Source organism: Balaenoptera borealis (assembly GCF_965194805.1).
Source record: "Balaenoptera borealis genome assembly, chromosome: 8".
In the NCBI taxonomy this organism is placed as follows: domain Eukaryota; kingdom Metazoa; phylum Chordata; class Mammalia; order Artiodactyla; family Balaenopteridae; genus Balaenoptera; species Balaenoptera borealis.
The window spans coordinates 111,120,452-111,137,685 of NC_138865.1; the positions used below are offsets into that span (position 1 = coordinate 111,120,452).

At 39.7% G+C, this 17,234-nt stretch overlaps 1 protein-coding gene and 1 pseudogene across 12 annotated transcripts in view; both read right to left on the reverse strand.

The window, feature by feature from the left end:
• DENND1A (DENN domain containing 1A) overlaps positions 1-17,234 on the reverse strand; it is a 531,128-nt gene that overhangs the window by 156,932 nt on the left and 356,962 nt on the right. The window lies entirely within an intron of this gene.
• Positions 9,962-16,192, reverse strand: LOC309633944 (mitochondrial fission regulator 1-like pseudogene; annotated as a pseudogene). Its single transcript has one exon. The product of its transcript is annotated as a mitochondrial fission regulator 1-like pseudogene (transcript).

The following is a 17,234-nucleotide window of genomic DNA, read 5'->3' on the forward strand; positions in this document are numbered from 1 at the left end:
CTGGTTAATCCCAGCACCTCAGCATTGTAAATGGAAACACACAGGAGCAAAGATTTTTGCATTTTTCTATCTATTTGTAATACTCATCTTCCTCCAAACACATTTTTCTTTTTTTGCCCGAAGTGAAATTGTCTTTGTTTTCCCTAAAAAACAATTTAGTTTTAACACACCACACACACACACACACACACACACACACAATTAATGCAGCTGAACACTAAAGAAGGTTACAAGACTTGAGCTCAAAGTAAATGTGTATTTATAATATTAGGTGGTCATTCAATAAAAAGATTATTTCTATCCATATATGTTCATGCACGTATGCCTGTGTATGTATGTATCCATGGAGTATTTTCAAAGAAGGGTTTTCTCCCCCTTACTTCTGGCAGTTTAGGTTTAAAGGTCAGATTTAAACTATCACCATGTTTCACAATGCAATCTGTGCAGTGCCGCGTAATGAAATGGTTCAGTAAAGGTGCTTGTGGAAATTCTTTTAATTAGGTCTAAGGCTTTTCAGTTGTCAACATGAATAAACCAAGAACCAGTCTCTTGCAAACACAAGGCACAAAATACAAATGTAAGTTACCTTTGAAAAGACAGATACACACTTGTAAAAGGAAAGTTATAATGCATGTTTTTTTACAATATATACTTCAATTTTTAAAAAAAAAATACCAACATCTTTCAACAACAAAATGGACTGCAGATCAACAATAAAGCAGTTACTCTATTGCTAATGAACCAGGACACTAATGCTTGCTTCTAATGAAAAGTATTTGGAGGAAGACTAAAGTTATTCATAACTAAAAATGTTTACCAAGAGACTGACTTTCTTCATGAGCAAAAGCCACCTTTCCATTTAACTATAATTAATCCTACAGATCAGCGGTCTTTCACTCAGACATGTGAATGTCCCATAATGACTCCTGCAAATTGAATGATATCGATGAAAAATGCACCAGAATGCACTTTTGCCTTTAGCATTATCTGAGGCCCAAAAGATGAGCATATCACAGTAGGAACATCATCAAGACTCCTGCTTTTCAAAGCTGTGTTGACAAACTAAACTATTTAGATTTGGAATTCTCAGCTGTCAGCTCAAAGCTGAATCTAGGGATTGAAATTCACAAGATGAAAACTGCAAGAAGATGGTAGGTTGCTTTGGGAAGTTGGATTGTATTTGCATTGAGCTTGATGGAAAAAGCAAAACTAAATAAATGATTCCAATCACCACCAACAGTTCAGATTTAGATGGATACAAAGGTGTTCATAAAAGCCAATCAGCTGGCCTGAGACTTGATGTGGAACGGGACAACCCAAATGGAGCAATGGCTGCATGTAATGAACATGTATAATAAATCCATGCATTGATCAACCAATGAATGTATGTCTAGCAAACCCGGAGTTCAGATTCTGACTCAGCTGCTTGCTATTAGCTGGATGTCTTTAGGCATCTTATTTTCTTCTCTTCATTTAACAAAAAAGGGGTAAAGTACTTCCCCTTCCCCTCAGGATTATTATGTAGATTGAATGTCAAGATTTTCAAAGCCTTTCACACAGTACCTGGCACACAGCAGGAGCCTAATAGATGCTGACTATTCTTCCACATTAACCCAACTCCAAAGCCAAAACTACCCAAGCCATTATTTTAGCATAAAAAAGAATAATGGGCTCACAATTAACATTTTCTGGGGCATCAATGACTGAAATGTCACTCATTATGCTAAGCCTAGTGGGTTTATCTAGTGACCCAAACTTATGTGTATTTGGGAGTTAATGAAGTGCTTGGTGTTTACAAAGATAAAAGCAGGATTCGTCTCAGCAACAATCCTGGGCTGAATGGATATAGATTTCCATGCTTAGGGATGTAGCCAGGCCGGATCCATGGTGGATCACATGGATACATCCACACAGAGTGAGATATCTCCCAAGGGGATCTGGGCATCTCCACCTCCTCAGGGGAGAAAAAAAAACAAAACAAAACAGGAAGGGGGGTGGTGGGAAGTGTGTATAATAGATGTGTTTCACAGTGTCCCTGCTGTGATGAACAACTTGATCCACTTACAGTTCCAAACACATGATGCATAAAAGAGCTGACAGAAATTCAATTCTTGCAAAGAAAAGCATCTGCTCTCTAGTGGGAACGGCCAAATATTAAGCAGTTTTAAGGCAGGGCAAAGACCTAGAGGAGCACACTTCATTATCTAGATAGCCAGAGTCAAAAATGCAGATCACAAACGAACGAAGAAGTAGCCGAGGTTCCAAGCATTAATTACCCAGAGTAAAACGATTCAAGTTAAATCTTTGTTACGACAAATATTAAACCCAGCTGTGTTTATGTAGCAGTTGTGAAAAAGAAGGAAAAAAAGAACTCCGTGTCTAATATCTGCGAGCTCTGCCAGTTAATTGAATTCGCTGGCAGCACTTCCCCCATCACGAGCCAAACATCCTCAAGGATAAAACGTAGCTTTTAAACAGACCTGGGGAAAACGGAATCAAGAAATTTCAACCAATAAAACACAACTCTTTACTGGTATAAAAGTAAAGTAAAATTCAGTAATGAAAGGAAGGAAGTCTCTTAAACATTTACTGCATTCCAGAGCCTGGAGTTGCGGTTTATTGCTGAGGTCTCTGCTGATGTCCCACAGCGCTCCTGCTCCAGCATCTTTAATTAAGTCCCATAAACTCCCATAAAATACTCGATTGTTGACAAATCATACACACACACACTCAGGGCAAGGCCCACTGGATCACGATGATCCTTTCTTTCCTACATGAAATTTAGAAGTCACGGAGTGGACACTGTCATGGAGAGTGGTCCAACACAGAAGAGAGAACTACAGACAATCCCCTAAAGCATGAGGGACGAATGACTGGATAATGATGATAGGTGATACTGATAAGAATTCTCTTCAGCAAACTGTCCCCTGACCCAAGTCCAATATCAGATTTGGGGTGGGGAGAGCTTGGCTAGATTCTAGGAAACAGAGAAGCAACAAGAGGTTGGGTCCAACATTCCACCCTTAGTCTAGTCATTACCTGACCTAACTACCTCAGTTGATTACCCACTGCCCAAAATATGAAGTCCAGACTTGTTTTTATGACAGAAGACCATTTCCCATCTGGTCCTTCCCATCTACTTCTTTGGTCTCATCTTTTGTCCCTCCCAAACACACACCCTGTGCTCCAGCTGGACTAAACTATTATTCCCTGCCCAAACGCATTATACTTTTGTTCACACCTCCAGCCTCAATGTATTCCATTCCCGCCTCCCAGTATGCTCATCTCTCCTTTTCCAGGAACAGTGACTGTTTCTTGTACATCTTCATGTTCCTATGGTCCAACACACTGAGCACACATCCAGAAAACTTTGGCTGGATAAATAATCTCCAATCCTGAACTGGCTATTGATTTGCCCTTTTGGGACACTCTGAACCAGAAGCGTCTGCCCTTTGGGACACTCTGAATGGTTCCTGTGGATAGAAACAAAGCTGCTGGTATAAGTGGGTAGGAGAGCGGCAAGATATGTGCCAGGAGAGGCAGGCAGAAACTAGATTATAAAAGGCCATATTACGGAGCTTGAATTTTACCCAGAGGAAAATGAGGAACCATTAAAGGGTTTTAAGTTGAAGAGTGACATTCATGTTCCAGATTATGCCTTCATTTACAGCAATAGAGAATGGTCTGTGATTGGAGAAGTGGGGGCAATACTGGCAGCCCAGCCTTCTGTTACCTCTTCTACTAACCAGCCAGTGACCTCACTGGGAATAAGGTGCATGTCTTAATCATCTCTGCATCCATTATACCCAATACAAAGCCTGACACATAGTAGGTGCTCAGGGAATGCCTGTTTTGGTTTCTTTTGTCTTTTCTGGCTTTACTGAGGTCTAACTGACAAATAAAATTATACATATTTGAAGTGCACAAGGTGATGATTTGATAAATGTATATATTCTGAAATAATCATCACAATTAAGTTAATTAACATATTCATCACTTCACAGTTACTTTTTCTTTGTATGTGATAAGGACACTTAAGATCTACTCTCTTAGCAAATTTCAAGTATGCAATAGAGTATTACTAACTACAGTCACCATAATGTACATTAGATCCTTGGAACTTATTCATGTTATAGTTTGTAACCTTTGACCAACATTTCCCCATAGGAAATACCTGTTGAATGAATCAACATTCTATTAGAGAATACTAACAATATATGTTTTAACGTGGCAGAAGGATCAATTCCACAAGGGTACTAAGTCTACAAGGCCTATACACATAAAGAGTTACATAAGATACTCAAGACAATCAGAGTCCGCCCATCTCCCCACTCGGCATTTTTCTTCCTATTGGGATTTTAAGAATGGGTTTTTTGCAAGGTTTACTATTAGCTCAGACATTTCCCGGGCCAGACTACTAAGCCAGACAGCCTGTGATGTCTGGTCCCTTGCTTCTGGGATTAAATGCACTGTTGACTCACAAGGTAGGATGGCACACCAGCACCTAGGAGGCCCTGGAGCAGCATCCCTAGAGTCTGAGGTTTCCGGGCCTTGGAAAAAACATGGCATAGAGAAGGTCCAGCCAACAAAGCTGTTAGCAATGGCCTAACAAAGCAAGGCCATCTCTGAGCAGACTGCTCTCTCTCCAACCAGCATGCTAAGCGGGGGTACTCCAGAGGACAGGCACAAGCAGGCTCTGGGCTTACTTGAATCTGGGCCCTCCCGAACCAGTTTTGCCTTTGGACTCCCACAGACAGTCAGCTACATGGTATAGCCCAATTTTAATGTGATTTGAACCAGTCCTGAGGTCGCAATTAAACAAGATGCTGTCATTCACTCAGTGAAAATTTACTGAGTACATGCTATATATTTAACTCTGGGGCAGATACAAACGTAAAGAAGGAAGAGTTTTTAGTCCCTACCCTAGAGGGGTTGGAAGAGAGGACACAAGAAGACAAAAATAATTCCGATATAACATGACGAGCGCTGTAACAGAAGGATGTGTCATGTGCTTTGAGAATACAAAGGATAGAGCAATCAACTACTGAGGGAGGGTCAAGGAAGACTTTACTCTAGAAAGACCAGAAAACTGATTGGAGTTAGAAGAGACTGAAGACAGGAATGTAATTAGGAAGCCACTGTCCATTTCCCAGTTTCACAGCACAGAAGAGAAGTACAGGGTCCAAATGACTGCTGGGCCTCACACAGGTGACTGGGATAGCTACACATGCATATAGTTTCCACCAAAAAAAAATTATATGAATTTTAAACAATTTTTCAAAAGTAGGTGCTAACTTTCATGTTACTGATAATAGTGAAAACTGGTATAATCTTTTGGCAGAGGTGGTGGTATTAAAAAGCATGTATCAAAAGCCTTAAATTTTTATATAAATTTTTATATGATTCAGAAATTCTACTTCTAGCAATTCATGGAATTCAAGTAAATGATATAGGGATTTAGCTACATATATGTCCATCATACTGTTGTTTAAAAGAATACAAAACTTGGGGGACTTCTCTGGTGGCTCAGTGGTTAAGAATCTCCCTGCGAATGCAGGGGACATGGGTTCCATCTCTGGTCTGGGAAGATCCCACATGCCGCGGAGCAACTAAGCCCGTGCGCCACAACTACTGAGCCTGCGCTCTGGAGCCCACGAGCCACAACTACTGAAGTCCACGTGCCTAGAGCCGTGCTCCGCAACAAGAGAAGCCACCGCAATGAGAAGCCCGTGCACCGCAACAAAGAGTAGCGCCCGCTCGCTGCAACTAGAGAAAGCCTGTGAGAAGCAACGAAGACCCAACACAGCCAAAAACAAATAAATAAATAAATAAATTAAAAAAAGAATGCAAAACTTGAAATTATCAGGTCAAATATACTATGGTATATATCCATACAATGAAATGGTAGTTCACACATTAAAAGGTATGAGTTTTAATGATTAAAATGGTCACAATAATATCAATGGGTTTTCCTTTTTTTTTTTTTTTACTGTGTTGCAGAGTAATGAATGTATTATACTTTGTAAACCAGTATTATATGTATATTATGTATATTTAAGAGTTTCATGAATTGATGCTTACCCATATTATTTGAGATATACTCTGATATTCCTTGTTCAACTCCATTTAAAAAAATGCTTGCTGTGACCCACTAAGTTGATTTTATGGTTTCACTAATGGGTAACTACTTGCAATTTGAAGAAATCCATTTTTAGGGTGTAAAGTAAAATCCCAATGGCATTTAGTAATCATGACCAAAGAGTCAAAATGCTTGGCACTCAATTTACCCAGTAAATTGTAGCTGTAATGTACACTGAATTTCTCCTGTCTCTTTAAAAAAGGGAACTCTGATCTTTGCAGATCTTTGCTTTTCCAGATACCTGTACAAAGTGAAGAGCCAAATGTTGAATAAATGAGTTTTCCAAGATCTAGAGTTCAAAGCAGATTGCATATTTTGCTCACTCTTCATTCATTCACTCATTCCACAAACATTCATTGAATGCCCCTGTGAGCCATGCATTGTGCTAGCGCTGTGTTCACAACCATGTAGAGCCCAAATGCTTAGGAGGGGAAAGAGTTATGATACAGTACGTGGTATAAAAGAGGTATGGGAAAAATGTTATGAAATCCCAGTGCCAAGCTGTGGAAGCAACACAGAAGTGACATTTGAGGAGTGCCCTATAGAGCAAATAGGTTTAGCCAAGCAGAGAAGGAACGGTATCCTAACCAGAGGGAATAGCATGGAAAGAAGCATAGAGATGTGACAGAGCATGAGGGCTTGGGGAATGGGATCACTCTCCTAGTGGCTGGGAAACGGGGTATGAGTAGTGAAGTGATGCAAGATGAGGCTGAGAGGTTGCCTGGGGTCAGCGTCCAGCTTGTGAAGAAGCTTGGATGCAGCATAGAAGGACTGGAAACTACTCTGGCCTGGGGCACTGTAGGTGCTCTGTAAACAGTATCTTTCTCCCTTTGCCTTCTCCCCCTTCTCACACCAATGAAGACCACTCAAGATGGTTTCTCTCTCTTCACATGCTTAGAAACCTCTTGGATATCCCTCAAAAATTCCACCAAGGAAGAACAAGAAGTTTAAGTGATTTAAAACACATCATTAAGTCATTTGTGATCTTTTTATCCAAAGAATATGGAGAAGAAAGAGAAACTACAGTCCTGAAGACATACAAACCATAAAGCCAACAGGCAAGATTCAAGTGTTTCAGGAGAGAGGAGGAAAGATGATTTTTCCATCATAAAACTAGTAATAATCATATCACAGAAAATTTAGAAAATGAGAGAAAAAAATGTTAACTCATAACTTTACTATCCTAATATACCACTGTTGATAATTTGGAAGTTCTTTTAAAAATCTTACTTCTGAGTATCTGGCTGTTTTCCTTAATTATGGTCATGGTAGATGTATCATTCAATATTCTGCTTTTTCCACTGAATTGTATCCTTAGCATTTCCTGTGTTGCCCACATTCTTCATAACCATCATTTTTAGTGACTGTATGGTACAGTCCATTGAATAGCAGTGGAATAGATCACCTTAAACGCTCCCCTTAATTTTGGATATTAAGGTTGTTTCCAACTTCAGTTAACATAAACAATGTTATTTGGTTAGGTGGCGTTCTCCATTTAGAAGTATCTGCCAGAAAAAAAACCTTAAAAGTAGAATTATTGAGTCAAAAGGGCATATGTATTTTAATGTCCTATTACATATATCACCACATAAGAAAGCCTGGTTTAGAAGAGCATCAGTCAGGTTACAGAAAGCATGAAGTAAAAGAAAGGAGAGTGTAAGCAGATGGTAAAGGTCTCCGCATACATGTGCATACACAAAAACCTGTGAGTTTCAGGCCAAAGAATATTAGAAAGGGCCCCAACTGAGCTCTGGGAAATCAGTGATGAGGTGTGGTATTTTCACCTCACTGGAAGCCTGGAAGCGTCTGAGCTCTCTTTCGCCAAGCTTTTAAAAAGCCCTACAAATCTTACCCGTTGGCTAAACAGTGTATACTTAACACTCCTGAAGGAACAAGAGATGTTCTTTAAATTTTAAGAGAGAAACAGATGAAGAGTGCTTGGTTAAATGGCTGCGGAGGGAGGGACATTATGTTTCTGTTCAAAGCATCCACATGGGCTTGAGATAAACATCAGCAACGAAGACCCAATGCAGCCCAAAATAAATAAATAATAAATAAATTTATTTAAAAAAAAATGAAGTATGTAAACAGGCCTTTACACCAATAAGTGATGGATTATTCTTGCCATATTCCTTCCCCCAAATCCATAGCTAGAGAACAATACAATATTGTCAGTGAAAGCAATACATTTGCAGGTTTCATGGAACCCAGCAAAGCACAACAGTATTAACCTTCCCAACTCCCTTTTTTTTTTTTTTTAATGGTACAAAAAGCTAACTGAGATAAGATTACAAAATTTAAGACTAGATTGTCTAGGTAACTAGTAGAAAGCCAGAGCCACCCTGCCTCCAAAGTTACCCCTTAACCCATGTCCATAAATCATGTGAAAATCAGCAGAGCTGTTCTGAAAGCTAATCAATATTAGAACTTCCTTTTTAAAATTAATTTCCAAGTCCTCTTCCTTTTTAAAATTTGCTTTATCAAGTCAAAACTAATATACAATAGAATGCATATATTTAAAAAGTACAGTTCAATGAGTTTTGACAAATATATACATCTGTGTAACCATCACCACAATCAAGAAATAGAACATTTCCTTCACCTCAAAATGTTCCTTCCTGCCCTTTTCAATCAGTTCCTGCCTTCTCCATCCCAGGCCGAGGCAACCACTGGCCTGCTTTCACCCACTGTAGAGTAGTTTTCTCTCTTTTAGATTTTAAATACATGAAATCATATAGTACATTCTCATGTGTCTGGCTTTTTTTGCTCAGTGTAATATATTCAAGATTCATCCATGTTGTTTTGTGTATCATGAGTATGTTACAATGTATAATGACTCATGTAGTAAAAAGTAGGGATAAAACATTGTTTATCCATCTATCAGCTGATGGACATTAGGATTATTATTACCAGGTATTGTTTACTGCGAATAAAGCTGCTATAAACACTCATGTACAAACCTGTTTGGACATATATTTTCATTTCTCTTGGATAAATACCTAGGAGTGGGGTTATTGGGTTATATTACTGGTGTACATTTAACTTCAGAGAAAACTGCCAAACTGTTTTCCAAAGTGGTTGTACTGTTTTATGCTCCCATTACCAGTGATGAAAGTTTCAGATCAGTTGTTCCACATCCTTCCTAGCACTTGTTATTGTCAGTCTTTAAAAAAATTTTTTTAAGTCAGGTATGACTTACATACAGTAAAATTTACCACTTTTGGTGGTTAGTTTTATTAATTTTGAAAGATGCATATAGCCATGTAACCATCCCCACAATCAAGATACAGAACAGTTCCATCATCCCCCAAATTTCCCTTGTACCCCTTTATAGTCAGTGCTCCTCCCACCCCCTGCTCCTGACAACCACTCATCCGATTTCGCTCTCAACAGTTTGGCCTATTCCAAAATGTCAAATAAATGGATTATTTCACTTAGCATAATGTGAAAGTCATCCATTTTGTTGGATAGATCAGTACTTAGTTTCTTTTGATTGCCAAGTAGTACTCCATTTTACAGGCATACCACTGTCCTTCACCAGTTGAAGGACATCTGGAATGTTTCCAGTTTTTGGCAATTATGAACAAAGCTGCTAAAAACATTCACGTACATGTGTTGGTGTGTACATAAGTTTTCATCTTCTTGGGTGCATACCTAAGACTGAAATTACTTGGTCACATAGTAAACATTTGTTTAAGATACTCATTTATAAGAAATGCACAGTCTTTTTATTTTAGCCATACCAGTGGGTATCTAGCAGTACCTTCCTTGTGGTATCAATTTACACCCTCATGGAGCATCTTTCCCTGTGCTTATCGGCCATTTTTTTTTTTTCTCTCCAAATCCTTCCTTTAATGTCAGGTAGTGCTTCAACCTAAACACACACAGGATACATACCGTAGAGAAAACGGACCTGAGGGCATCCGAGTCATGCATGGTGTGGTAGGTAAAAACCTTGGCCCAATGCAAAGGAGCAGTCAAGGGCCTGGAAGAAGGATGGTACTCTCTTTCCCCTCTCCATTTCTCTTTCCTACTGGGCTTAAACTAAAGTTTGTGGAAGAGAAAGAGCTTTCAATTAGTGGAACCAATGAGGCCCCAGGGCCTTGGAGGGTAGATTTGGTTGTACAGTATTACAAAATGTATTTAAGAAAAAAACAGCCCAGGCCTCCCAGCAGCCCAAGTGTCAGCTGGTCCAGTGGCCCGACCTCTACATGTAGGTGTTGGACAGGGAAGGGGGAGAGAGTGATTGCTGGGCACTGGTGTCAGTTCACGATGGAGCAACATAAGATTTTCCCTGCTCTGTGAACGTGTACATAAACACAGCCCCCTGCCCTCAGCCCTGCTCTGCTGCAAGGAAGCCACTCAGAGTAAGTGACAGCTGGGCACGAAGTGTTCAGTAAGACCAGTTATGGGGTCTAGTGCAGTGAAGTCAGTCATTCATTTAGGACCTATTTTCACACAGGGGCAAGGAAAAACCAGAAACTTCTATCTCACCCTTTAAACTGGGACATTCCAACCTACACAATTACCTGTAACGTGTCTCAGCTCAAAACAGGCCTTAGCTTCTGCTAAGGTTTGAAGCATGGAAAACATACAGTGCAGCTCTTCTCTTGGTCCAAGCTCTAGCTTTCGGCAAGACTGTTGCAGAAGATTTCTAATTGAGAGGCAGAAGGCATCTGCGGTGAGGATGGCAGCTACTGAAGGAATTCCAGGAGCCTGAGACTGAGTTTGCAGAGCTGAGGGCTATCAGTTTCCTTTTCTACTGGCATCTTCTTCCTTCAGAGCAAACTTCCTCCTTAGGACCTCAGAGATAAGCACGGCAGGGTCTTCCTCCCCCAATAAATTCCAGTTCAGGTCTTGGCTCTGCTTCACCCGGTGGAAGTCCTTTAGGGTACCCATCATATCTGCAAAGCTGCTGGCCTTGGACAGAGAGACGCAGTCATCTTCAGAGGAGCGGCAGGTAGCTTTGTGTTCTGGTTTGCAACATTCAGGGCTGGCAGAACAAAGCAGGGGGACTGATGGAAGCTCAGGGACCTGTACCTTGGTCTCCTCGGTGATGTCACTAATGACAAAGGAAGTTGTAGAGTGGAATGAGGATCCAAAACAAGGTAAGGGAGAAGAGACATTGAACTTCCTGCATCAGCTGCCACTATTTTAGCAATCTGGCTGCGCAGGTAGCTCAGCTCATGCTGTAGCTCTTTGGTGCAGCTAAGGGCTGGCAGGGCTGGCTTCTTCAAGGCCAGAAGCCTCTCCTCCAACCCACGCAGTTTGGGCACTGAGGCATTGCGCTGAATGACGATCAGAGGGCTGGGCTTCCAGGTGTGCCTCAGGGGGCGTGTATCGCTCCTGACCAGGGCCTAAGTCTCCTCTACATCTGCAGCAATCCAGGCGATGTCAGCCAGAGTAGGGACTGGGGGTACATCCCTCAGACACAGGTCAGAGATGTTGGGCAGGGTCTCAAAGGATGCCCGGGGACATGGCTTCAGGGGCAGGTTGGTCCCGATTCTTCTCACTACACTTCGAGCAGCCCCATGCGGCTTGTTTTGCCAGATTGGGATGGTCATATTGGCCTCCATTCCTGACATTTCAACTGGCTCCTGCACTTGAAGGACAAGGCAGCCACATGGCAGCTCTGGAGGCTTGGGGTGGCAGGAGGTGTGAAGACTTCATATCAGGCCATCTTAAGAAACACCAGACTTATCTTCCTCACGGCCCCTCCTACCACAGCCTTATTGGCCATTTGAATATCTTTTATTGTTGAGGGTCTCTTCAAGTCTTTTGCCTACTTTTTAATTGGGCTGCTGTCTTATTATTCAGTTTAAGGGTTCTTTATATATTCTGGGGAAAAAGTCCTTTTGCAGATATAAATATCAAGAACATTTTCTCTCAGTCTGTGGCTTGCCCCTTAATTTTTAAAATGGTGACTTTTTTTTTTTTTTTGGCTGCATTGGGTTGCTGTGCGCGGGCTTTCTCTAGTTGCAGCGAGTAGGGGCTACTCTCTGCTGCGGTGCGCAGGCTTCTCATTGCGGTGCGCAGGCTTCTCATTGCGGTGGCCTCTTTTGTTGCGGAGCACAGGCTCTAGGCGCGCGAGCTTCAGTAGTTGTGGCACATGGGCTCAGTAGTTGTGGCTCGAGGGCTCTAGAGCGCAGGCTCAGTAGGTGTGGTGCATGGGCTTAGATGCTCCGCAGCATGTGGGATCTTCCCGGACCAGGGCTCGAACCCATGCCCCCTGCATTGGCAGGCAGATTCTTAACCACTGCGCCACCAGGGAAGTCCCTGTGTTTTATGTCTTAGCTAAGAAAACTTTGCCTACCTTAAGCTCATGAAGATTTTCTCCTATCTTTTCTTCTATTCATTTTATAGTTTTTGCCTCTAAGTTTAGGTCTATAATCCATTTTGGGCTAATATTTGAAGGAGGTAAAAGCCAACACTCATTTTTTTCCATATAGATATCCAGTTCTTCCAGTAGCATTTGTTGAAGAAAACTATCTTTTCTCAGTTGAATTACTTTGGCATGTTTGTTGAAGATCAATTAACCATTTATGTGTGGGCCTAATTCTGAACTATTTATTCTGTTCTGTTGAACTCTATGTTTACCTACAATGTTGATCTACATTTACTATAACTTTATTGGAAGTCTTAAAAGTAGGTAATATAAGTCCTACAACTTTGTTCTTTTTCAACATTGTTTTGGCTATTCTAGATCTTTCGCATATTCATGTGCATTTTAGAATCAGCTCAAGTTGTTTTTTTTTTTTTAAGCCATCTGGAATTTGGGCTGGGATTATATTGAATCTATAGATCAATTTAGGAAAAATTAACATCTTAAAAATATTGAGTCTTCCAATCCAAAAAGTGGAGTATCTCTCCATTTGTTTAGGTCTTTTAAATTATTTTCTGAGAAATGTTTTATAGCTTTCAGTATACAAATCTTGCACATATTTTGTTAAATGTATTCCTAAGTATTCTGTGTTTTGCATGCTATTTAAAATGGTACTTTAAAATATTTCATTTTTCAATTGCTCATTACTAGTATATAGAAGTACATTTGATTTTTGTACACTAACCTTATCCTGTACCTTTGCTAAATTAGTTTATGAGACCTCCTTTGGATTTTCCATATACATGATCATGTTGTCTGAATAAAGACAATTTTTCTTCCTTCTTTCTAACCTTTTGGGCTTTTATTTCTTTTCCTTGTCTTATTGAGTGGTTAGAACCTCCAGTACAATGCTGAATAGAAATGGGAAGAGCAAACATCCTTTTTTTGTTCTCGTTCTCAAGGGGAAAGCATTCAGTCTTTCACCACGAAGTATGATGTTAGCTGTAAGTTCTTCCTAGATGCTTTTTATCACTATGAGGATACCTAGGTTTGCAAAGAGCTTTTATCAAGGACAGATGTTGAATTTTTCCTAAAATACTTTTTTGGCTTATGTTTTGATATAGTTTTCCTTTTTTAGTCTGTTGATATGGTAAATTACACTGATTTATTTTCAAATATTTAACCAATCTGTACACACTTGATCATGATGTATTATCCTTTTTATATATTGCTGGATTCAATTTGCTAATATTTTGTTAAAGGTTTTTACATCTATATTTATTAGGTATATTGGTCAATATTTTTTTTTTCTTGTAAATTCTTTGTTTGACTTTCATGTCAGGGTAATGCTGACCTCCTAAAATAAGGTGGAAAGTGTTCCTTTCCTCTCTATTTTCTGAAAAAGTTAGTGTAAGATATATCCTAAAATACATGATAGAATTAATCAGTGAAGCTATCTGGGTCTGGAGTTTTCTTTGTGGGAAAGTTTTAATTACAAATTCAAATTTCTTTAATAGAAACAGTACTATTTTTCAATTTTCTATTCCTTCTTCAGTCACTTTATGTAATTTGTGTATTTCAAGGCATTTGTTCATTTCATCCAATTTGTCAAAATTATAGGCATCAAATTGTTCCTAATACTCCCTTAATTCCTTTTTTCTGTTTCTCTTTTTCAAAAAATATACATTTTGGAATATTCTTAGATTCACAGAAAAGTTGCAAAGATAGTAGAGAGAGTGCCCAGATACTCCTCACGCAGTTTCAGTTTCCCATATCTTACATTACCATGGTGCATTTGTCAAAACTAAGAAACTGACATTGGTACATTACTATTAACTAAACTCCAAACTTCATTGTGATTTCACCAGTTTTTCCATTAATGTGTCTTTTCTATCCTAGAATCCAATCCAGAATTCCACACTGCATTTAGTTGTCATGTCTCCTTAGTCCCCTCTGGTCTGTGACAGTTCCTCAGTCTTTCCTATGTTTTTTATGATCTTGATAGATTTCTTTAAAAATTAAAAAAAGAAATTTTTTTTTTTCATTTTTTTGGCTGCACTGCGCGGCATGCGGTATCTTAGCTCCCCGACCAGGGATTGAATCCGTGCCCCCTGCAGTGGAAGCACGGAGTCTTAACCACTGGGCCGCCAGGGAAGTCCCTGACCTTGATAGTTTTGAGAAGTACTGGTCAGGTATTTGATAGAACGTCCCTCAATTTGAGTTTATCTGAAGGTTCTGTCGTGATTTTACTGGGTTTCTGGAAAGAATAACACAAAGGTGACATATCCTCCTCATCACATCATATCAAGTTTACAACAATATTCACATGACATCACTTGGTTAAGGTAGTTTCTGCCATTTCTCCACTAAAGTTACTCTTTTTCCCTTTATATACACTAGTTTTGGAAGTGAGTCACTAAGTCCAGCCCACACTCAAGTGTGGTGTGAGTGTGTGTGTGTGTGTGGGGGGGGTACGGACACAGAGATTAAGTTCCTTCTCCTAGACAGGACAATATCTACAGATATTAATTTGAAATTCTTCTATAAGGAAGATTTGTCTCTTCTCCCCTACCAATTCTCTTCATTAGTGTTTGTATGGTATATCTTCTCTACCCGTTTACTTTTCATCTGACTCTTTAAAGTGGAATTCTTGTAGACAGCATATAATTGGGTCTTACTTTTAAAATATAATTTAATAATCTCCAATAAGTGGAGTATTTAGACCATGTACATTTAATGTAATATTCACTATAGTTGGGTAACTCTATCATCTTGCTAATTTTTCTATTTGTTCCATCTGTGTTTGGTTCCTTTATCCTTCCCGCCTCCAAAATCTTTTGGATCTTCAATATTGGCTTCTTAGCTATATATCACTGTCTTATTTTTTTTCCTTAGCGGCTCTTCTAAGGTTTACAATATACATTTTAAAAAAATTTATTTATTTATTTTTGGCTGCGTTGGGTCTTCATTGCTGTGCATGGGCTTTCTCTAGTTGTGTCGAGCGGGGGCTGCTCTTCGTTGCAGTGTGCGGGCTTCTCATTGTGGTGGCTTCTCTTGCTGCGGAGCACAGGCTCTAGGCGCACAGACTCAGTAGTTGCGGCTCGTAGGCTCTAGAGCGCAGGCTCAGTAGTTGTGGCACACAGGCTTAGTTGCTCTGTGGCATGTGGGATCTTCCCGGACCAGGGCTCGAACCTGTGTCCCCTGCATTGGCAGGCGGATTCTTAACCACTGTGACACGAGGGAAGTCCTACAATATACATTTTTAACTTAATAGTCTACTTTCAAATAATATTATACCAGTTTACATGTAATTTAAGAACCTTAAAACAGTATACTTCCATTCTCCCCCGTCCTTTGTCCTACTATTGTCACACATTTTACTTCTACGTATAGCACATAATACACTGATATTATTTACTTTAAATTCTCAATTATCTTTTATAGAAATTAAAAATGAGAAAAGAAGTCTCTTACATTTACCCACATATTTACTACTCCTGGCACTCTTCACTCCCTTATTGTCCAAGTTTCTCTATGGTATTTTTCTGCCACGTGAAGAACGTCCTTTAACATTTCTTGCAGTGCAGGTCTGTTGACAATGACTTCTTTCACTTTTTATTTGTCTGAAGAAATTTTAATTTTGCCTTTATTTTTGAAGGATATTTTCACTGGATATAGATTTCGAGGTTGAAGAAAATTTTCCTTCATTACTTTAAAAATCTCATTCCAGGGGCTTCCCTGGTGGCGCAGTGGTTGGGGGTCTGCCTGCCGGTGCGGGGGGCGCAGGTTCGAGCCCTGGTCTGGGAGGGTCCCGCATGCCGCGGAGCAGCTGGGCCCGTGAGCCACAACTACTGAGCCTGCGCGTCTGGAGCCTGTGCTCCGCAACAAGAGAGGCCGCGATAGTGAGAGGCCCGTGCACCGCGATGAAGAGTGGCCCCCGCTTGCTGCAACTAGAGAAAGCCCTCGCACAGAAACGAAGACCCAACACAGCCATAAATAAATAAATAAAGAATCCTGGTCAAAAAAGGTGATGATTTACTTTAAAAAAAAAAAAAAAAAATCTCATTCCAGTATCTTCTGGTTCATGTTGTTTCTTACAAGAAGTCTTCCGTAATCACTTTTTTCTTTTACATAATGTGTCTTTCTTCTTTAGCTAACTTGAAACTTTTCTTTGTATCACTTGTTTTGAGTAATTATGATGCACCTTTGTGTGGTTTTGTTTGGGTCTATTATGCTTGAGGTTCATTGAGCTTCCTGGAACTCTGAGTTTATTGTTTTCATCAAAACTGAAAAAAAAATTGGCTATAATCTCATTAAGTATTTTTTCTGTCTCTCTCCGCCCTCCTCTCCTTCTAGGATTCTAATTACATGTATGTTAGTCCTCCTGGTATTGTGCTATGGGTCCTCAAGGTTCTGTTAACCTTTTTTCAGTTTTTTTCCCTTCTATGCTTCATAATGGATAGTTTTTATTGCTATGTCTTCGAGTTCACTGATCATTTGTGCTGTAGTGTCTAATATCCTTTTAATCCTATCAGTGAAATTTTCATTTCAGGTATTATATCTTTCACTTCTAGATATTCCCTTTCATTCATTCTTTTTATATCTTCCATTTCTCTCCTCATTTAGTTCAAGTCTTCCTTTAAATTCATGAGCATACTTATAACTTTTATAATGTCTGTCTTAAGGTTCTCATCTGCTAATTCCATCATATCTGTCATTTTTGAGTTTGTTTCTGTTAACTAATTTTTCTCTTGGTTACGGGTTACATTTTTC